The following is an 18938-nucleotide window of genomic DNA, read 5'->3' on the forward strand; positions in this document are numbered from 1 at the left end:
GCAACCTCTTCGACCTCAGCCGCAGCAACTTCTTCCTAGAAACATCGCCAAAGGCAAGGGAAGCAAGGGCAAAAATGAACTATTGGGATTTCATCAAGATAAAAAGCTTTTGCACAGCAAAAGAAACAGTCCACAAAACCAAAAGACAACCGACAGAATGGGAGAAAATATTTGCAAATGACAGATCAGATAAAGGGCTAGTATCCAAAATCTATAAAGAACTTATCAAACTCAACACCCAAAGAACGAATAATCCAATCAAGAAATGGGCAGAAGACATGAACAGACATTTTTCCAAAGAAGACATCCAAATGGCCAACAGGCACATGAAAAAGTGCTCAACATCGCTCGGCATCAGGGAAATCCAAATCAAAACCTCAATGAGATACCACCTCACACCAGTCAGAATGGCTTAAATGAACAAGTCAGGAAATGACAGATGTTGGCGAGGATGTGGAAAAAGGGGAACTCTCCTACACTGTTGGTGGGAATGCAAGCTGGTGCAACCACTCTGGAAAACAGTATGGAGGTTCCTCAAACAGTTGAAAATAGAGCTACCATACGATCCAAGAATTGCACTACTGGATATTTACCATAAAGATACAAATGTAGGGATCCGAAGGGGTACGTGCACCCCAATGTTTATAGCAGCAATGTCCATAACAGCCAAACTGTGGAAAGAGCCAAGATGTCCATCGACAGATGAATGGCTAAAGAAGATGTGGTATATAGACACAATGGAATATTATGCAGCCATCAAAAGGAATGAGATCTTGCCATTTGCAACGACGTGGATGGAACTGGAGGGTGTTATGCTGAGTGAAATAAGTCAATCAGAGAAAGACATGTATCATATGACCTCCCTGATATGAGGAATTCTTAATCTCAGGAAACATACTGAGTGTTGCTGGAGTGGTGAGGGGTGGGAGGGTTGGGGTGGCTGGGTGATAGTCACTGGGGAGGGTATGTGCTATGGTGAGCGCTGTGAATTGTGCAAGACTGTTGAATCACAGATCTGTACTTCTGAAACAAATAATGCAACATATGTTAAGAAAAAAGAAAAAGAAGAAGATAGTAGGAGGGGAAGAATGAAGGGGAGTAAGTCAGAGGGGGAGATGAACCATGAGAGACAATGGACTCTCAAAACAAACTGAGGGGTGTAGAGGGGAGGAGGGTAGGGGGATGGGTTAGCCTGGTGATGGGTATTAAAGAGGGCACATTCTGCATGGAGCACTGTGTGTTATGCACAAACAATGAATCATGGAACACTACATCAAAAACTAATGATGTATTATATGGTGATTAACATAACAATAAAAAAATAAAAAAAAATAACTAGCTATTTTCTTAGTTCTCTCTTTTTTGTGGGCCTTTTAAGGAAATTTTGATGGACAGGTCAACAGACCACACCTTAAAACCACTTATGGAGGTATATTTTCTTCTCAGGATTCTTTTTGGCATGGGATTGCCTGAGGGCATTCTTAAATGCTATCTACCGTTGGTGTGACTTGGAAATTGGTCAGAGAAGGCTGTGTAGAGGGACCCTAAGTCAATGCATGAATCAAGTTGGCCAGTATTCCACAAAACATTGTCTTTTGTTTAGTAGTATATCTAGAACCAAACCTTTAAATTCCTATCAATAGTTTAAAAATTAGACATCATGCTCACTTTTTGTAATACAGCTGATGGTTAAGGGAAAGATGATACCCTCATTTTATAGATGGAAGAACTGAATCAAAGAAATAGAAGACTTTCATAAACAAAAACTAGCCTATATAGGGTCTCTGTGTACTAAGTTTGAACTACTTTGAAGATATTAAAAGCCTACTTGACATTAAATTTTGAAGGACTACTATGATTACAGTGAATGTTATATATAACATATATCTGATGAATCTGATAAATATTTATACTTTACATATGCTAGTGAATTTAATTATTTGGAGATGAAAGAAAAATCTACAAAATTTTTACTTAGGTACATGCATCTTATGTAGAAAAAGCATTGATATTTGGAAGTAAACAGCAAATCTGCATCTTATTTGATGTATAACTACTGCCTATATATTAATAGCAAATATTTAAATTTTATTGATTCACGGGCCCTGGGTGGCTCAGATGGTTAAGCGTCTGCCTTCAGCTCAGGTCATGATCCCGGGGTCCTGGGATCGAGTCCCGCATCAGGCTCCCTGCTCCTTGGGAGCCTGCTTCTCCCTCTGCTTCTCTCCCTCTCTCTCTCTCTCCCTCTGTCTCTCATGAATAAATAAATAAAATCGTTAAAAAATATATTAAAAAAATAAAAAATAAAAAAATAAATTTTATTGATTTACTAAATGCATTGTTGAATATTTGAAATACTCATCTGATATTTGTTACTGAAATTTAAAATAATATATGAGGATTTAGGTAAATACCGTCTGTTTAAAAGTAATTTTGGAAAGTAATTCAGAAGATAATATTTTGAAAACAATTCTGCCAGCTATTATTAAATATGTTTTGAGAAGAAAATTACTATCCAAATTACCCATCTTATCCTTGGCATTTTCTGAAAAACAAGACAATTTTTTTTAAGTTTTTGAAGGCGGCTCACAGCAGTTACAAGCCAATTAATTATAAAAGATTTAACCATGCACTGGACCATAAAATGGATCAGTTGTGGCTGTTGGATGGTAGTTTTAGATGATTTTATGTAAATTCAAGCATTACTTTAACTTATTGATAATTATAATGATTAGTTGTGTGGATGATCAAAAAAAAGTAAGATTAATAATATATTTTTCTTGACAAAGGTACAGACTGTGTTTTGAATATAGTATGGAAAATATTTGAACTTGTTATGAATTTTTAAAGTCAGTTAATAAAGAGTAAATAGTCAAGAAGCTCATTAACTACAGAAATTTAGCCTTATTTATTATTTGAATCACTGCATTCATTTGCTTGTCTAGTGCATAATATTCTTCACAAGTACTTATGATCTGCCTTTGTCTTTTTATGTGATAATGACTTCCTGAATAGCTTTTTATTTCTTCGTCACTGCTTATCTTGTAGGAAGATAACATAGCCAACAACAACAAAAATCTATCCCTATAATAAATTAAATGCCAAGAATTGAACTATTCACTTTATAGACCTTCAAAATAATTCTGTGAAATAGATTCATTTATTCAATCCACAAATAACTTTCTGAGCAACTGATAAGAGCTTAGGATACATGCTAAAATAAGGTTGTCAAAGGTCCCTTCCCTCGTAGAGATTACATCCAGTAAAGAAGACAGTTACTATTTGTGATGCATTGTAAAGGACATATGATGCTGTAATAGTGACTAACCCATTGGCAATAGCTTAGCTTTTGCTCTATCAGAAACTATCCCAAAATTTAGTGGCCAAAGCCAGCCCTTTTTGTAGGCTCATGTTTTAGCTGTTTGTGATTTGGGCTAGGCTGTTCTGTGTGGTTCTGCTGATCTGATCTCAGTTGGAGCACCTTATAGGAGGGCTGTCGGCTTTCACATCAGTTGGAGGCTGGTCAAGTGTGTCCTCAACGGAAAAGGCTTGTGTCTTCTTCCCTTAGTCTCTCATGTTCTAGCAATTGAGCCCAGATTTTTCACATGGTGCTGGTGGCAGGCGTTCCAAGTGCAGCAGGGGTCATTGGAAAGCAAACATCCTGGCCTTTGTTTCAATCTTCCCAGTACATACCATGTAAACATTGACCAGATTATCCATAAATCTTCTTGTATCATTTGTCAGGGTTGAACCCATGAGAAAAATAAAATTCATATGGCTGATGGCGTGATATTAGGGAGCTTTTTGGAGTCAACCCTTGTGCCAAGATGTATGTTTATCTCATTTTGAACCAGTATGTCATTTTCATTCAGAAAAAAGTATTTTACTACGACTTTCCTAATGAATAAGAACTATAATAGCTTAGGAACATATGGGATATTTTAGGTAAGGGCAAAAAGAGAAAATAATAATTCTGAGAAAAATACAAGCATTGATTTTTTCATGGTATTCTCCTGTTTCCAAATTCTTTTGCACTGGTCATGGTGAGATGCCTTCTCATCTATCCACCTGGCCTGTTGAACACTAACACAATACGAAGGCAAAATTTTGAGCAGAAGTTGCATTAGGGGAAGTCAAACAACTATGCAATTTGTTTTGTTTTGTTTTGTCATTAGGAGGCCAAAAGCATATACAGAATCAGTGCCAAGTATTTTGCGTCCCATGTTCATTGAAGAGACAATAAAAAGGTCTTACAGCAGAGAAATATATTTCTATACTTTGGTTCACAAAATGTAGGGTATTTTTGGTTGTCATTTAAATTCATATACTCTTGTATTCTTGGTATGGGTGCCACTCTCCCCTTCAGAATCTACTACAGTATTCCAAAAGATGTATTTAACTCTCCTACATTTGTAGTAAGAGAATAGAAACGTTAATTTGCTGTGTTTTGAATAAAAATCAAAACACACATAAAGGTAAATGTTTATGGAGATTTCTAAGTGATTCACAAAAAGTTTTTCTCTTTAGTGAGATTTTTCATTAATTCACTCAACAAATATATATTTAAAGTTTATATGTGCTAAGCACTGTTCTAGGTGCTAGGGACACATTTATGTCCTTGCTCCCCTTGAGCTTACCTTCTATTAGATGCTAGGTGGAAACTCAGTCTTTCTACTTTTTTTTTGGCATTTTTTTTCTTTTTCTTTTTCTTTTTCTTTTTTGCTTTTTTATTTTATTTTATTATGTTATATTAATCACCATACATTACATCATTAGTTTTTGGTGTAGTGTTCCATGATTCATTGTTTGCATATAACACCCAGTGCTCCATTCAGTATGTTCCCTCTTTAATACCCATCACCAGGCTAACCCATCCCCCCACACCCCTCTCCTCTAGAACCCTCAGTTTGTTTCTCAGAGTCCATAGTCTCTCATGGTTCGTCTCCCCCTGCAATTTCTACCCCCCTTCATTTTTCCCTTCCTACTATCTTCTTCATTTTTTTAACGTATAATGTATTATTTGTTTCAGAGGTACAGGGCTATGATTCAACAGTTTTACACAATTCACAGCACTTACCATAGCACATACCCTCCCCAATGTCTAGCACCCAGCCACCCCATGCCTCCCACTCTCCACCACTCCAGCAACCCTCAATTTGTTTCCTGAGATTCAGAATTCCTCATATCAGTGAGATCTTTGATACATGTCTTTCTCTGATTGACTTATTTCGCTCAACATAATACCCTCCTGTTCCATCCATGTCGTTGCAAATGGTAAGGTTTCATTCCTTTTGATGGCTGCGTAATATTCCATTGTATATATATATACCACATCTTCTTTATCCATTCATCTGTCGGTGGACATCTTGGCTCTTTCCATAGTTTGGTTATTGTGGACATTGCTGCTATAAACATCGGGGTACACGTACCCCTTTGGATCCCTACATTTGTATCTTTGGGGTAAATATCCAGTAGTGCAATTGCTGTCTTTCTACTTTTTGAAAACAACCTGCTGATATTTTTTTTTCTTAATGAAAATCAAAATGTAAGAAATTTACTAAAGGAATTCAGAAAAGATTGCATGACACAGCTGAGCTGGATCCAGTATTCTGGTGATTATTTTAGCAGTTTATTAATTTAGGAAAAGGTCATTTTGATTGGAAACATCTATAAAATCATCCCATGAGGTATAAAGAATCTAGAGAAAGGAGCAAAGTATAAGGAAGTACACAGAATATTTTAGATGCCTTTAAATTCTCTTTCTTACCATATAAATTGTTCTCTTGAGAATTCAAATATTTTATGGCCAATACAACAAATTTTTTGGTTTGGGTTCTATATGCTCTTCTTGTATCTAGAATTGTAAAGATACTTAAGACACATGAGAAACCAGTTGTGCTTAAAATGCTGACAACATTGCTATAATCTAGATCTTAGCAAGATCCCGTGTGGTGTGAGCAATGATGGTAGGAATCACAGAATGAGAAGAATCACAGAAGTCATCCCTGAGAGGTTACTTTGGGCACAAATGATTCACAGCCTACAAGCATTGCTTTTTCTGCAGTTTAGGAAAGTAAACTTTTACCAGATCTTTGGTTCTCATCTTTATCATACATCCCTTATGAGTGATGACAAGCTGATGCTCAGATGTCATCGGCTGAATCCAAGTCTTGGAGTCACTATTTACAGTCTTAGGCAAGTGAGTCAACTTTCAGCAGACTTAGTTTCCTCCTCCATAACATGGAATTCATGAAGCAATTCCTAACTTCCTAGTAGGTTTAAATGAGATCATGCTTGAAAGAGTTCACAGCAGTGCCTGGAGCATCACAAGCATTCCCAAAATTTGGGCTGTTGGTATTCCTGTGCTTATTTGTGTTATATTTGCATTGGCATTATTAAATAGAAATAAATTGCACTACGGTTTCCTCATGTAGCCTGAAAGAAGGGTTTCCTCTCTGTTTCTTGCCCTAAGTTCAGCCCTGGCCCGTCATCCACAATGTGTATTCTCTTTTTTAAGATTTCTGAGAAATTTTGACTGTTCACATCCAGACACTCCCTTTGGTATACCTGAGACTGATCCCCAGTCACCCTCCCTTCTCCTCACACTGCCACCAGAGAAACCTGGGGTGATAGCATGGACCAATCAGATAGAGGCTGTGTTCCATTCCCGGCCTGGGACAGATAATGCCTTCTCGACAACAAAGAGCAACATTGGCCAAACCAAAACCACTTGGGACAATTTCTAACTCCAAATTCATTTCTTCACTTCTGTGCTTAGTAACTCCTTCCTCCATGGTCAGACCAGACTGAGGGAGACTCTGTTGGACAGCATCTTGCACACCAGCATTCCTCAGGTGCCTATCACCCCGCTGCATGGCAGGCACTCCATGTGTGCCTGTTGAAAAAGCTAAGACCCAGAAGTGCCCCCTGCATTGGAAGCAGTGGGCCGGATACAGGTCTCCTCCAGTGTGTCTTCCTATGAGGGCATGCTGAACTCTGCCCCACTTCTTGTTGGCTACCCTGGAGAGAAGTCTTTCCACCCTAAGCCACCAGACAGCAATCCTGAGCTTACTAGATTTTCAGGTTGGATGAAGGGAAATATCAATCTGTGATAATTCCATGCAACGGATCGTAGGAAACCCTCATGCCATGATTCGGGCCTGCTGCGTAACTCTCCAGTGAAGTGGAGTTAACCCTAATTTTTTTTTTAAAGGCTAGATTAATATGTGAGTCCCAGAATCAACAATTTCCAAGTTGGAAAGGGCCTTACAAATAAATGAAGGGCTCCTGGAGTGGGAGTCTTAGTTAGGAGATGAGTTCAGTGACTGTCCAAGACTAAAGAGAGCGCTAGGCCAAGGCAGTTCTGAGGTTTCTGAGGCAAGGTCACAGGCATTCCAATCAGGAAGTGAGTGATCACAGCAGGAGAGCACTTTCAACTCCCTCACCATAGACATTCTACAGTCCTGGAAGCTGTTGCTTTCCTGGTTTTACAGAGGAGAAAACTGGGGCTTTGAGAGTGGCTTCTGCTTTGCAGTGTACAATTTTAAGGTCTTAATAAGAATTTACAAATAGTCTCCTTTTTGAAAGATATTAAGAAGAGAAGCACTATATATCATATACTACCATTTTTGGAAAAAAATATCTATACACATATTTTGGATTTTTATTTTTAGAGGGAGAGGGAGGGAGAGAATCTTAAGGAAGCTCCATGCCCAGCTTGGAGCCTGATGCAGAGCCCAAATTGGGGCTCACTAGGGGTTGACATGGGGCTCGATCTCACAACCCTGAGATCATGACCTGAGCTGAAATCAAGAGTCCAATGCTTAACCGACTGAGCCTCCCACACACCCCTTTTCCTGCTTCTATTATGCCTGCTTTTTATTTTACCTAAGGTTGGCACTTACTTTTAAGGTAGGAGGAATTCAGTTCTAAAAAAACAAGTAATCAGCGGCACCTGGATGGCTCAGTCGGTTAAGCGTCTGCCTTTGGCTCAGGTCATGATCCCAGGGTCCTGGAATTGAGCCCTACGTTGGGCACCCTGTTCAGTGGGGAGTCTGCTTCTCAGTATAATGGACAAGTAAGATCTTTAAAAAAATAAAATGAAATAAAAAACAAGTAGTCAACAATTAAAAAATACAATTTACCCATAATAATTGAATGGAGCACTGGGTGTTATATGCAAACAATGAATCATGGAACACTACATCAAAAACTAATGATGTAATGTATGGTGATTAACATAACATAATAAAATTAAATTAAATTAAAAAATACAATTTATAGTTAATGGCTTTGCTTCATTTGTTAAATGTATTTATATATCTTCTTTATAACTAAAGTTATTTTCCATTTTTAAGGTATATAGGGACTACTGCATAAAAAATGCTGTTATATAAACTTAAAACTAAAATTTAAAGTGCCTCATGGGTAGGGTCTAAAGATAGTATAACTATTAAAAATGCATATTCTTAAAGTATTCCAGAAAGAAAATTATGTGACATGAACTATTCTGACATTTAAAGCTTTTCTTATTCTTGCCAGTCCTGTCACAGTCAATGACAAAGGTGGTATTAATAGCCATACATTTTTCTGTAAATTAATTTTCTAACATCTTTCAATTGACAAGGCAGATGGACATGTTTCCAGTTTAAATTTTTTTATTGTATTATTTGCATAGATATTAATATACATATGTCCTTGTTTGGAGGAAATAAAATGCTTATTTATTTTCTGGCACATGGATTTGCATTTAATTAAATACAGTTTTTTTCATACCTAAGTGCATTTACCCATTGAACATTTTCAAGTTCTAGTTATTCTTTGAACAACTGCATTCACACAGATAAGGAAATTTCCCAAGGTTTGCTGATTGGTAAATAGTAAGTCCACTGTTGATTGCAAGTAATTTTCCAAGGGCTAGTCTGTAACCCTGGCAGGAAATATTTTGTTCAGCATGCATCTTTGCAGAGTTCTTAGAAAATCTGCCGGTAGAATAGCTGTACAAAACTCCAATCCCAGATAACACATTTGGCATTTTGCTGATAATTCCTAGAGAGAATAGATTTGCAACATCAGTATAATTTTAGTCTATTCCTGTGCCTCATGTTTTCCCATCTCCTTTCCCCAAGTCATAGAAAATTCTTAAGCCATGGGTCATTTACTCTCTTCTACTGTATCCTAGCTAGTCATCTGTTTTTTGCAATCATAGGCAGCGGTGGAGAGAAGGAGGGAATATGTATTCTTTCCACTGACCAGCTATGTGCTGTGACATCTTGGCTCCTGAGTTGACCACCATCTGGACAATGACAGAATGGGACCCACCTAAGAGGTTAATATGAAGATCCAAGTCGTTTATAAAGGGGAAGGTACTTGGTTAGTGGACCACAAAGACTGCCCATAGTAGTAGAGTACTGGGAAGCAATCTTTATAATCATCAATCTGATCAAGCCTCTCCTTCAACACACCTCTAACAATACAATGTGTCCAAACTCATTGGAATGACACCAGGTCTCTAAAGAGGGCTGGTGGCTGCTTGGAGTAGCTATTTCTTCTGTTTCTTAGAGACTCTACACATGAACTTTCTTTTCCCTGAGCTTCCTGGCAACGTGCTTCCTGTGTTCCTCCTACACAGGATTCCACATCATTGCCACCTTGACATTGCCTCTTCCCTCCAACTGCTTTTACATCTCTCTTACCTAAAGGCTTGGCAGACACCCTCCTTTCTGCAACATGAATGTACATGAACTGCACTTCACAGAATAAATCTTCAAAAAATATCAGCTGTTGTCTCTTCTCCTTTCTTTCCTATTGAACCCTATACAGTCCCATGAACAATTTAATGAATGTTATGGAGAGAAAAGAAAGTTACTTTCTTTCTTTTTTTTTAATTTTTTTTAAAGATTTTATTTATTTGACAGAGAGAGACACAGCGAGAGAGGGAACACAGCAAGGGGAGTGGGAGAGGAAGCAGGTTTCCCGCTGAGCAGGGAGCCCGATGCAGGGCTCGATCCCAGGACCCTGGGATCATGACCCGAACTGAAGGCAGACGCTTAACGACTGAGCCACCCAGGCGCCCCAGAAAGTTACTTTATTTCTTATCTCACAAACTTATAATCAAATTCTATTGATTAATTTTCCCTTTCCCTGATAAATTGCAATGATTGGATTATCACGTATTTATAAAATAGTCTCCTTTAAAAAATATTTAAAAGCATGACAGTGTATATAGTAGCTACCATTAAAATAAGAGTTATATATTTGTATTACTTGTACATTCATCTAAAAATCTCTGGAAGCATGAATAGGTATAATAAAAAACTGCTTTGGAATCAGAGATTAGGGTTTGGCTAATAGGGCCAGAAGTCAGAGAGACACTTTTTACCATATACTTTGTTTTTACTTTTAAATTTTTGAATCACAGTTGTATTTTCCTCATTTAAATATTAAATAAATAAGCACTTTGTATATAGTTTTAAAAGTCTAGGAAAGTCATTCACTCAACTAATTTGTAAGTTGTCATAGGCTTGAGGAGAATGACACTGGCTTTGTCACTATTTCCATCCCTTCTCTTAATATTTTTCCTACATTACTCAGTATGATGCTTCTGACATCTCTTTGGTTGGAGCAGGGATAGGGAGAAAACTCAAATGACATAATGAGTTCACAGGAAAGGCCTAATTTTAATCAGGTATTGACAGCAGAGCTTAACAGGAAAAGTGTATCTTTCAGTCCAGCTCCCTTGCAGTGAGTTCCATTGTAGACAGGCAAGGGCTATGCCCCGTATCACCTTCACTCCAAGGTCCCCGTGATGGGACAGCCACAATTTGTTGCATTGCCATTTGCTGTGGCAGATGGAAAGGGCATGTGACAAATCATTGTACTGGCTTTTAAAGTGTCCACCCAGAAGTGACACAAGCCCCTTTAAGTGACATCCCCTTGGTCAAAACAAAGCACATGGCCACACCTAACTTCAAAGTAAACGGAGGCAATGCCCACATGTATCCAGAAACCTCAAAAATCATAGCAAATAGCACTAGTAAATGTTTTCTGAGAAAAAACAGTCAAGAGTAGAACTCTTTAAATTTTGATTTAGTTGTAATCTGAGCCACAAGATGTTTTCGGGTTACATATGAATTTCATAGAACTCAGCTGCACCCCAAATTTCCTCTTTTCTTGTTTCCTTCTTCTCCTGTTTCTCTTATGTTTTCCTCTGATCTCCCTTGAAAAACACAGTTTAACTCATAAGTCACCAGAAAAACAAAATAAAACCACCTGCATGCCTTCTGAAATATCCAGTTCCTAAGAAATATTGACAGAAAGATACCACTGAATTGTCTAATATTGCCAGGGTGGCATTGAGAAGTGGGCAGTTGTGTTCTTCTGTAGCTTTTCTCTTAAGAAAGAAGACATGGGGATGTTCTTACTGTCACAAAGAAATATCAAGCCTTTTCTCAAGGAGGACCAATGGTCGTTCTTTTTGCTCTGTGCTTCCAGCGATGTTTCTACCAGGACTATTGCCATGTCTTCAATCTGTTGCCTCCTTTCTGAGCAAGCAGAGAGCACTCTTGAGACTCAGCAGCTTGCTCCAAGTCAACCCACTGTGCCTAACAGGGAAACATCTGCAGGGATGTAGGGAATGGATATTGGTTTGATTACCCCATCAGAGACATTTTGAGTTAATCCAATTGGTGAGTAAAGCAGCAATCAAATGTTTATGTCCTTCTCCAGTTATCGGAGGAAAGGGGTAGAAAGAAAAGAGAAATATAGCCTACTCATCTGTTTGGTGTTCATTTCAAATATAAATATAAATGTCTTTAAAATATTTGCAGTGACAGATTTCTCATTATGGTGTTATCAAGTGAAATGCTCCATAAACTATATCTTGTTTTGCTAGACGGGATGGAGACAATTTTCTGAAATTGTCCAATTGCTCAATGAGATTAACTTTTCTCCAAGAGACCACTGGAAATTTTAACATCTAAAAGAGATAGAAGGAAAAATACAGTTGGCTCCATAGAGAAGCAATCCTTTGGAGCTGGTAATTATGTCACATCTGTTTGGAGAAACAAGTTGGCATTTAAGAAAGGGAATGGGGTACCAATTTAATTAAAGACGGGTTAGATTACATGCAAATTACTTGCTATTATTATTGGAGGAATCTGTCAAAATGGACAACTGGGAAAGCACTGTTTTCCATTTTTCTTCAGGGAATAACACAGCACAGCAGGAGAACTTACCTTGCTGTTTTGGGTGTAAGTTTTAACTCTGGTGTGCGATGGAGATCATTGTCCTGGGTCTGTGCACTTCCCTGGTTTCTCTGTCTTCCTTTCTTACTCAGGTGCTCGTCATTCGTAACTTGGTTTAACATAACACTCAAGCTAACACAGCTTATCTGGTTTTTGGTTGCCTTCTTCGGTTTGCAAGAATTTTAGAAACAATAATTTGCCATTAAGAAAAATAAAAAGGTTGATTTTAAAAAATCATTTGTCTAGTAGTACCTGGTTAATAATTCTAACTTAGTATTTTTAGCTCTATGGACTTGAACCTAACTCAATTGAACTTCCTTATCTAATGATAAATCTGTTTATCTCTCCAATATTGTCTTTGAGATACTAGAATATTTTATTTATTTTAAGATTTTATTTATTTATTTTTAAGAGAGAGAGAACACATGAGCAGGGAGGATGGGCAGAGGGAGAGGGAGAAGCAAACTCCCCACTGAGCAGGGACCCTGATGCAGGACTCGATCCCAGGACCCTGAGATCATGACCTGAACCAAAGGCAGATGCTTAACCGATTGAGCCACCCAGGCACCCTGATACTAGATTTTATAAACAACTCGTTCTTTCTCAATGTGAAATTATCTTTATCAGCCTTTTTTGATGGTGTTTTCTATATTGAACATGGAAATTCCATCTTTTAACATGCCAAACAACTAGCAGAGAATGAATAATGAACTTGAAAATTATACATTTTAATAATCCAAAGCACATGTCAGGAAAAATCAGAGCTTTAATGGAGCTACAATTGTAGATGTGTTTAAAAGGTCACTAAGACATTGTAAATGAATTTCCAGGTGTTGACTGGTTATTTATGGGGTGAATTGCCAAAGAAGATAGAGTTCAAATAATCAGTTCATCTAACTAACCACAACAATCTAAAACTACTTTCTATAGGCTCCAAAAAATGATGAAAAGAGAGTCGCTTTACCCCACTTTATCTAATATAATCTCAGGTGATATCTGTTGTCCAGTTTGTCATTTGTCCCAGATTTTAAATTTTTAATAGGATATTATTCTTGGAATTTCATCTTAAAAATAGTTTTAATAGAACTATTATTTAGGTATATTACTATAATAAAACCATTTTTTTGTTCAAAAATGTTTCAGTCTCACAAGTGTCATGGTTTCAACAACAAATTGTGAAGGTCACATTGGTCACACTAGGTAGAAATTTGTTGATTTCAGTAAATTGGAGGTCACTTCATGACTATGAAGAGCTGAGAAACAGTAACTGAGAAGTAACAGTTGCCAAAGCTCAGAGTAAGTAATAATTGGCAAACAATTTTAGGAGAGTGAAAATTTTAAGAAGTAAGTTTTTCCCAGGTGCAGTAGCAAAGATCAAAGTCAAGGTAGAAGGGAAATATCAGAGATCAGTCCATCAGCTTAAGACTCAAGCCACACAGCAAGACTTAATGGATATCAGAGAAATAGCAGATTTGGAATGAAGACAATGAAAATTTGTCACAAGTAAGTGGTAAGCTTGAGCTTCCTCATGGGGGTAGGCATAGGGGTATTTGTATGTTTCCTATCTAGGAAGGGATTGTAGAGTATCAGAAAGTTAGGTAGAGGAGTTAGGCACTTATAAAGAGGTTAAGAATGCAGTTCTCAAATATAAAAGTTTTAATAATAGGCATTGATAAATATAATACAAAAGGAATGGATTAATAAAAATACATTATTATCAAATACTCTTTGCTGAGAACTGGAATTTTATGTATCTCCTTTTCTAAAGCCATGATTTTGCAGTTTATTTTTATTTGTAATTTTGAGGTCTGTGTATTCAAAGTAGACTCCTGCAGCATCTAACAGCTGCACCCTATGGCTGCCATTCTAGCCTCTGTATTACTTTGTGGACAACTCATTTCAGAAGGAAAGGTTTATAGATATGTCAGACATCTTTGATAGCTGTGGCCTGTGGTGTCCAAGATACTTTTTAAGTTTCTAAATTAATTGATTTAAAAAATATCTCAGAAGAGAGAAGTAATTTAGAAAATTATAGAATTAACCACAACAAAAAATGTCTTTACATAATTCAAAGACATGTCAAATGATTGAGTACTTGCGTTTCAAGCCCCTTTAGAAAATAGTCCGTTCTATCACCAGGGCTAGCATAGATTTATGGAGACTACCTTACCAAATAATAGGATGATTTTGAGTGTGTTGTAAGTAAAACAATATGTGGACTTAAGTTCAAATAGCAACCTGAAATACAACAAATACAGTCATATAAGAACTAAAATTTGACTTACCCAACAAATATATAACACCCCAAAGTTCACACTTTCTTTTACTGTTTTAAATTTGAAATACAGATAAAATACCAAGTGGTCACATCAGATGACAAATTTGAAGTGACTCAAGTTCTATTTCTTCATCCTTAGCAGTCCTTGCTTATTTCCAATCTACTACTTAAACTCTGGTATATGTAATACCACAGAGGCCAGAGACAAGGCCTTTAACCAAACTGAGTGAATTCAAACCAAAATGTTACTTACTTCTTGTCTTAAAAACAAATGTGTGGTGTTGAGTCTGTATATGTCAAATGTGTGTCAGGGATCAACTATAAGTAGTTCTCCAAAAAAACTTCCACATAGAATGCAATGGCTATTAAAAAATAAGTAATAAAAATGCGCTCACTTAAGACATATATGTATAAGCATACATATAGAGTATATATTTTGTGTATATATTTAATTTAAATAAATAGATGAATATATTTTTAAATGTATATATGTTTAACATGTATAAATATGTAATATAATATAAATTCATAAATTATATGTACATATAATTAAAATATATATTTATATATAAATGCATTTTATAGATAAAGCTGTAATTGAGATATATACATATGTATGTTCATGTATATATGTATGTTTACATAAATGTATATATATGTACATGTCTACATATGTGTGTATATATGTGCACATATATATGTTTATATATATATACAATGAAAATTCAACAGCAACCCTAGCAATTGTTTAAAAGTGTATATACATGTTTAAAAGTGTATATATATGTTCATATATATAAAATGAGCAATTGTTTAAAAGTATATATATATTTTTAAAGTGTATATATATTTTTAAAAGTGTGTGTGTATATAATTATATACATTTATATATATATATGTATATATATATATATATATATATATACACACACACACACACACACATATAAAATGAAAACTCAACAGTAACCCTAGCAATTGTTTAAAAGTAAAACCAAAAAAGGTTTTTTTGGGGGGAGGTGGGAGAATTTTATTACAGACTTTATTAAGAATTGCCAGGGAAGGGGCGCTTGGATGGCTCATTGGGATAAGCAACTGACTGACTCTTGGTTTCATCTCAGGTCGTGATCTCAGGGTCATGAGATCGAGCCCCATGTCAGGCTTCCAGCTTAGCTCAGAGTCTGCTTGGGACTCTCTCCCTCTCCTTCAGCCCCTCCCCACTTCTCTCTCTCTCTCCCTCTCAAAAATAAGTAAATAAATAAATAAATAAATAAATAAATAAATAAATCTTAAAAAAAAAAAAAAAGAATTGCCAGGGAAGGCTGATAATAAAAAACAACCAAATTCTAGTTATCATATTTGAAATTCTTTCAGATAATATATTCCCTTGTTACCCACACCTGGTGCAGACAACTCCCTCTGCTCCACCCTTGTATACATTACTGCCTATTTTATTATATAATCATATTTTAATTATATTTTTCCTTTACTGTTGATGAAAAAACACTATAATCCTTTGACTATCAAAGCCTAACCTTTTTGCAGTAGTAACAGTTCAATGTTAAAACTTCACTGATACCCAATAATATTTTAGGTCTTTGCATTGTCCTGCTGCAGAAAGAAATCACACAAGTCCTCCCCGTGTGTCTGGTTAGACAATAGAAATGTTACCTTCATTCAAAGTGCTTCCAAAACACATTTCACATGAGAGAGCACTAATCCTTGTAAGACAACTTAGAAATGAAGTCATCATTTTTAGCCGAAGCAAGGGAGATTATATTTTCTGTGCTTTTGAAATAAACACAAATTCAAATGAAAAATTCCTCGGTGAGATCTAATCAACTGGGTAGAAAGCAAAGTCAGTCAATGTTTACCATTCTGTTTGGGTTCTAAAAGAAAGCTAGTTATTCATCAGAACTATATGATTCTTGGGGCACCTGGATGGCCCGTTCGGTTGAACATCTGACTCTTGGTTTCCACTCAGTACTGATCTCTCAGGGTCCTGAGGTCAAGCCCCTCCTGGGCTCTGCAGTGAAGCTCAGAGTCTGTTTGGGATTCCCTCCCCTTGTGACCCCTACCCCCACTTGTGCTCATGCTCTCTCTCTCTTTATAAAATAAATAAATAAGAATTTTTTAAAAAAAACCTAAATGATTCTTTATGCTTATAAAATTCAAAGAAGAGAAAGTAAAGAAATTGTGAATATAACAGTAAGTTAACCTAACACTGTTTTAGTGTTTAGACAGTGGCACCCTCTAGTAAGGACGTTGGCATGAGAAAAGCCATTAGAGATGAGAAGTCAGTAAAAAATTATTTTGGCAGTATTAAAAGACTGTAGAGGTGACTTCAATCTAGGCATCCTTCTGAAGATGCAGAAATAATTGTCCGTTTTACAAGTGACTGCTTGAAATGATAATGTTCCATTAGGCCATTTAAGGACTGGCGTGGGCACAAAAAAAACATTGCCATCTGCTTTGTTTATTGTATCCTTGGTTATATTTCTGCTTTCTTTTGGGGGACTGACTTATGGAACACTTATTCGCCGTCACTTCTGGCAGTGATTATAATTTCTGACCCACAGTGGAGGACAGCGTAATATCTTGATTGATGGACTGATAAATGTCAATTTTGTGGAAAACAAGGGGCAAAGAGACTAAGAAGATTTTCTAGGAATGTAAAACCATCATTTTGTCTACTGTGTATGAGACCCAAAGATCATTGTACTGATAATTGTAGAGTGAGTCAAGTATCAAATATAATGAGAAGCTTGTTTATTCTATCAACCAAATGATTTCAGAACTGGAGACAGGTTGTTTCCATGTTAGAAATTTTCTACTAACCCAGTCCAATCCTCTATATTCATAGTGAAATGTCTGAGTTTTTTTTTGGGTGGAGGCTATTACTGGTCTTTTATAAACTGTAATTTAAAAGTTTACTGTTCTCACAGAAGTGAAATGACTTGTAATTATTGTTCTGCAGAAGCTAATTAAACTTCAACTGGACTATTTCTAAAGAAGAGGTTTTTTACTGTGTACTCACCTGAACTCTTTCAGATAGGACAGCCATTACTTTAAACAGAAGCAGGAAAAAAGCTTTGTATCCCAAAGTTTCAGCCCATAGGATTGAAATAGTTATTGAATTTGAGATTAAATGGTAAGATCTTTTGAAATTAAGACACTGATGAAGTTTTAATCAGAAATCTATAATGTCAAGTGCACAATCATTACTTTCAGTACATTTCTTATTTTTTTTATTTTTTATTGTTATGTTAATCACCATATATTACATCATTAGTTTTTGATGCAGTGTTCCATGATTCACTGTTTGTGCATAACACCCAGTGCTCCATGCAGAATGTGCCCTCTTTAATACCCATCACCAGGCTAACCCATCCCCCTACCCTTCTCCCCTCTAGAACCCTCAGTTTGTTTTTCAGAGTCCATCATCTCTTGTGGTTCGTCTCCCCCTCTGACTTACTCCCCTTCATCCTTCCTCTCCTGTTACCTTCTTCTTTTTCTTTTTTCTTTTTAATTTTTTATTGTTATGTTAATCACCATATATTACATCATTTGTTTTGGTGTAGTGTTCCATGATTCATTGTTTGTGCATAACACCCAGTGCTCCATGCAGAATGGACCCTCTTTAATACGCATCACCAGGCTAACCCATCCCCCTACCTTCCTCCCCTCTACACCCCTCAGTTTGTTTTTCAGAGTCCATCATCTCTCCTGGTTCATCTCCCCCTCTGACTTACTCCCCTTCATTCTTCCTCTCCTGCTATCTTCTTCTTTTTCTTTTTTCTTAACATATGTTGTGTTATTTGTTTCAGAGGTACAGATCTGTGATTCAACAGTCTTGCACAATTCACAGCGCTCACCATAGCACATACCCTCCCCAATGTCTATCACCCAGCCACCCCATTCCTCCCACCCCCCACCACTCCAGTAACACTCAGTTTGTTTCCAGAGATTAAGAATTCCTCATATCAGTGAGGTCATATGATACATGTCTTTCTCTGACTGACTTATTTCACTCAGCATAACACCCTCCAGTTCCATCCACGTCATTGCAAATGGCAAGATCTCATTCCTTTTGATGGCTGCATAATATTCCATTGTGTCTATATACCACATCTTCTTTAGCCATTCATCTGTCGATGGACATCTTGGCTCTTTCCACAGTTTGGCTATTGTGGACATTGCTGCTATAAACATTGGGGTGTACGTACCCCTTCGGGTCCCTACATTTGTATCTTTGGGGTAAATACCCAGTAGTGTAATTGCTGGATCGCATGGTAGCTCTAATTTCAACTGTTTGAGGAATCTCCATACTGTTTTCCAGAGTGGTTGCACCAGCTTGCATTCCCACCAACAGTGTAGGAAGGTTCCCCTTTCTCCACATCCCCGCCAACATCTGT

At 36.8% G+C, this 18938-nt stretch overlaps 1 protein-coding gene across 7 annotated transcripts in view; it reads left to right on the forward strand.

Moving 5' to 3' along the window:
- The window catches only part of PLCB1 (phospholipase C beta 1), a 722355-nt gene that overhangs the window by 350162 nt on the left and 353255 nt on the right, over positions 1 to 18938 (forward strand). The window lies entirely within an intron of this gene.

This window comes from Callorhinus ursinus, unplaced genomic scaffold (genome assembly GCF_003265705.2).
Source record: "Callorhinus ursinus isolate GAN/ISIS: 27379988/994484 unplaced genomic scaffold, GSC_fseal_2.0 scaffold29, whole genome shotgun sequence".
Taxonomy (NCBI): Eukaryota; Metazoa; Chordata; class Mammalia; order Carnivora; family Otariidae; genus Callorhinus; species Callorhinus ursinus.